This window comes from Hemibagrus wyckioides, linkage group LG29, assembly GCF_019097595.1.
Source record: "Hemibagrus wyckioides isolate EC202008001 linkage group LG29, SWU_Hwy_1.0, whole genome shotgun sequence".
Classification (NCBI taxonomy): domain Eukaryota; kingdom Metazoa; phylum Chordata; class Actinopteri; order Siluriformes; family Bagridae; genus Hemibagrus; species Hemibagrus wyckioides.
In genome coordinates, this window is record NC_080738.1 from 5,778,701 (window position 1) to 5,783,839 (window position 5,139).

Sequence of the window (5,139 nt, forward strand, 5' to 3'; positions counted from 1 at the left end):
ATCCTCAAAACATGTCACTTTGCACACAACTGTAATAGCATAGTGTCAGGAGTTTTAATCCTTACTTATACATTATTCTGTTTTTTATTTCTGCATCAGAATAATGACAGTGTAGCCCAACACTCCACCAAAGAGATCAACAAATACAGAGATTTGAACTCTGTGAAAATGCTGACATAAAGGACAAATGTCACTTCTGCATTAAAGCCTTCCTTCTCTAAATGTATTCATGGAGTGTCAGTTTCACCCCCTCACTGAACACACTTGCTCCCTGTTGCATGTGGAAAAAAAGAGGAAATAGGGTTCGATTAAAGCAACAAAAGTCATCAACTAAAGCAACAGTAAAACAATTAAAGCAACAACTACAGTCCATCAGACAGTGTTCCTTCAGACAGTCACTGGGAATGTAGTTTTAGACAATTATGTACTGGTACAAGTTAGTTTATAAGGACTGATACCTGCAGCACTGAAAGATCAGGATTACTGTAAAGAAAACAATAGAGATGAGTGAGGAAAATTATGCAAAGTCGGAAGTTACAGCAAATAATAGACCTAATTCGAGTGATAACAAGTTGAAGACAATTTGCAGACCCAGAGAGCCAGAAGCTTCAAGCAGTCTGAGAGCTCAGGTAAAATACATTCACACTCAGCTATATGTGTATGTACTGATCTGCTTAACTAAATTTACTTGTGTAAAATGTAACCATCCAGTAAAAATAGAAATTTGTAAAACAAAATTGTAAACTAAATTGATTTGTTTGATATTTTAAAACAACACTATGTTCTCTAAACTGAAACCAACTAGATTCCAGAACATTAACACCAGGAATGAATAGCTGTCTTTTTACACACATTAGCACAAACTGGTATGCACTGATCCACTGCCAATCCTGCTAGTGGCCTGGAGGCCTGAATGTTTCTCTCCCTCCCTCTCTCTGAATATGCATTTCTTTTTTAAATGAATGTGCAGAAAATGACATTTGTAATATTCTAATATACATGTACTTTTTGATGCTTTATAAACAGAAAGGTATTCAGTTGATTATGTTTTTAAGTATATATGTATTTTAAAATATATATGTTAATTGTTTATTTTTATCAATTTACAAAATGCAAAAACGGGCAAACAGAAGAAAAACATAAGCAAATTAATATTAGGTATGACTACCCTTTGGCTTCAAGCTAGCTTAAATTCTTACACTTGCACATTTTGTACACTTGCACAAAGTCAGTGATTTTCAGGATCAGAGTCAGGTGTATGATTAACCAATTAACAGGTTCTAATGATAATCAGTTTCACATGTAGGATGAAACACAGTCATTATCTGAAACAGGGTAGGGAACAGTCAATCTCTGCTACTAAGGTGAGGTTGTGGAAGACATTTTTATGTCACAAGACTGAGCACAGCAACAAGATACAAGGTAGTTATACTACATCAGCAAGATCGTTCCCAGACAAAGCAGACTGGTGTTTCAAGATGTGCTGTTCAAGCCATTTCAAAGAAGCACAAAAAAGAGGTATGTTGAGGACAGACAAAGTGGTTGGCCAAGGAAACTTAATTCAGCAGATGAAAAACACATCATGCTTACTTCCCTTTGACATAAGAAGCTGTCTGGCACTGCCATCAGCAAAGAACTGGCGGAAACCAGTAGGACTGGTTACAGCAATCTACTGTTTGAAGAAGTATGGACGTGGTCATGGAAAAATTGCAGCCAAAAATCCATACCTCCATCATGGAAGCAAGGTTAAGCAACTCAACTACGTGTGAAAACATTGGAGCAGGGGTGCAGGAAAATTGTAGAAGGTGCTCTGGACTCATGAGTTTAAAAATTTGAAATATTTGGCTGTAGCATGAGGCAGGTTGTTTGCAAGTGGTGGAGAGTGCTACAATAATGAGTGTATGCAGGCAACAGTGAAGCATGGTGGAGGATCCCTGCAAGTGTGGGGCTGTATTTTAGTAAATGGAGTTGGAGATTTAGTCAGGATAAATGGTGTCCTCAGTGCTGTGAAATACAGGCAGATACTTATCCATCATGTAATACAACCAGGAAGGTCTCTGATTGGTTCCAAATTTATTCTGCAGCAGAAAAACAAACCCAAATATCCAACCAAAGTCATTAAGAACTATCTTCAGCATAGAGAAGAACAAGGAGTCCTGGAAGTGATGGTTTGGCCCCCCACAGAGGCCTGATCTCAACACCATTGAGTCTGTCTGGGATTATGTTAAGAGACAGATGATTCAAAATTTAAAATTGATTACATTACTTAATTTCTCTGTAGTTTCAGGAATCAACCCTGCAGGGAGGAAATGTTACAGACTGACTGCAGTGTGTTTGCTCCTGCTGCTCAAATTCAACAACCTTAGTGGAGAAAAAGCCAATCTGGAGACCAGTCACAACAACGTGACTATAGAGAGAGACCAGTTACAGACCAGTTACAACAACCTGACTAAAGAGAGAGACCAGCTACAGTCCAGTTACAACACCCTGACTAAAAAAAAGAGACCGGCTACAAACTAGTTACAATTTGAATATAGAGAGAGACCAGTTACAGACCAGATACAACACCCTGACTAAAGAGAGAGACCAGCTACACTCCAGTTACAACACCCTGACTAAAGAGAGAGACCAGCTACAAACTAGTTACAACATCGTGACTAAAGAGAGAGACCAGTTACAGACCAGATACAGTACAACACCCTGACTAAAGAGAGAGACCAGTTACAGACCAGATACAACACCCTGACTAAAGAGAGAGACCAGTTACAGACCAGATACAACACCGTGACTAAAGAGAGAGAAGTTACAGAGGGATAAAGGTGAACTCCAGAGGTTTTCTAAACTAGGTGAGAAATGCTTACCATAATACAGGACCTTAATAATAAGAGCCATGGAGATTTTGTACACTCCCTGATATTTTAAACAGTGAAGATTCTTTTTTTTTTCTAACACGCTTCGTAATTTGGTCTAGGTTTTACCATCTGGACAGAATAATAACTTTCTTATAATATTCAAGAAATATTATTACAATATTATTACAATATTAAAGATGAAGAGTAACAATAGATATTAATAAACAATAATTAATATAGGAAAATATTTATCCTTTCTAATGATAATGATGATAATGTACTTAATGTAATGTAATGAAAATTAGGATTCTCCTAATGTGTTTGGTAATTTAGTCTTATGTATGATAATATGATATTATGAAAATACTCTGGAGTGATAGAGAAGTCAAATCAAAAGTGTAGAATTGTTAATAAAAAAACTGTTAAACTCTAACGAATGATTAGCTGGTGCCACATAATTGACTGATTGGATAATTGCAATCCAAATTATAAATGAAGGTTTGTTGTTCCTAACAGAGTGGCCAGTGATTGTAACCAAACTGGGTAGATGGGTAGATGGTACTCTACTGATCACTGAGTTAGAGACTTGCATTTATCTGTGTTAATTCCCAAATCTATTCCCATGGTACAGAATGCTACAAATACAAGACCGTTCACTACTGACTGATTTTATAACCTTGAACTATATAATAAGATAATATCATTCACTTTTATATTCTCATTACAACAATAACTATTATTGCTATTGTTCTTAAGAATCTCAGTAAACACAAGTGAATTTTAATTAAATGTGTGGAATTTAACGTTACTGAAGAATGATCTGTTTTTAAACCTCTGCTTTACAGCTACTGGAAAAGTGGGGAACCGAATGATGAAGGTGATGAGGACTGTGCAGAGATTTTGGGTAATCTGTGAAAAAGGGTCTGGAATGACCGTCAATGCTTGACAAAATTATTATGGATTTGTGAGAAGTTATTATGATTTAAATATAATAAACAGTGGAACAGAACAATAAAATGATATTCACAAATCAAGCTTAATTTTTGGAGTGGTTCAGTTTAGGTTTTATTCTATGCAATGCTTAAAAACTAATGCTTAAAGATTATTATTAAGATTATTTACTGCTTGTAATGCCTAAAGATCAATTTTTTTATTCTTTTGTGCTTGCATTTACTTTCTGGATAATGTAATAGTCATATTTTTTGAGTAGTTTTGTTCAGTTTTTTTCTATGCAATGTTTTAAACATGCTTAAAATGAATGTTTAAACAAAGAATTATTAAAAATGCTTTTATTGTAACTAATGCATACACAGGCATTCCTAAACATTATACATCAATGTTATTGTAGCCCACCCACTCAAACAGCTTCATCTCAAGTGTAAAAACACTATAGAAAGAAAGAACTGAAAGAACACTATAGTTAGCTAGTTTATTCTTAGAGCCGAGGGGCCTGGTTCACACGTTATATAGGTAGCTAGACTGCTAATGTGAGCACAAAGTACCGTGCATTGTGATATGGCGATAACGAGGTCCTTTGTGGTATAATATAGCCCACAGACATAAACAGTACATGGAATAACACAATCAGAACATTTATTATTTAAGAGAAATTTTTGAGTCTCCATTATGGTTTTGAAACCATATGTACACACACAACCATATGCACACACACACACAAACAAAAAAAATAATACCCAGGATTTTTTCTTTCTATGGTACTATAACTCCCTACAGTGGCCTGACGCTGGTGGTGATGTTACAATAACGTTGCATTATTTATCCTCTAGCAATGTATACATTGCTCAGTCTACATATTTAACACAGTTGATGTATCAAAATAACATTTGTGCACATCCAACACTGCAAGCAACATGCAAACACAATACCAGGGCACTACACTCTCCCCCCACCAAAAGAGTCATGACCTCATGACAAATAAAAAGGGTAGCAGAATATTTGAAAATCCCCTTTTCAAACAATCCACTTGAAGAAGGTGCTTCTGTATATCTTAGTAGAAGACAGCGATAAACCATCTCTCTAATCACCGGCCTGTACTAGAGTAAAGCCATGTGTACTGACAGCTACTGAGGTTGGGTTTCCCAGCAAATCATAAGTCAGTCTGTTTGGGGATTTTCTTGGTCTCTGAGGTCGTGATCTCTCTTCAGAATTTATGATTTGATTGCCCAATCTTTCTACTGTCTCATCTCCTATTTGTACTGTATGTACCTGAGAGGGTCTCTCTCTGTTTCAGCAGTCCTTTTAACTGTCTTGTCTAAAACCTTTTATG

General features: G+C 36.1%; 1 long non-coding RNA gene across 1 annotated transcript; it reads left to right on the forward strand.

Moving 5' to 3' along the window:
* The first annotated feature begins 354 nt into the window (after window positions 1-354).
* LOC131349257 (uncharacterized) lies at window positions 355-4,027 on the forward strand. The gene is made up of 3 exons (XR_009204053.1): window positions 355-629; window positions 2,282-2,846; window positions 3,698-4,027. It is a non-coding gene; the product is annotated as an uncharacterized LOC131349257 (long non-coding RNA).
* Window positions 4,028-5,139: the final 1,112 nt, after the last annotated feature.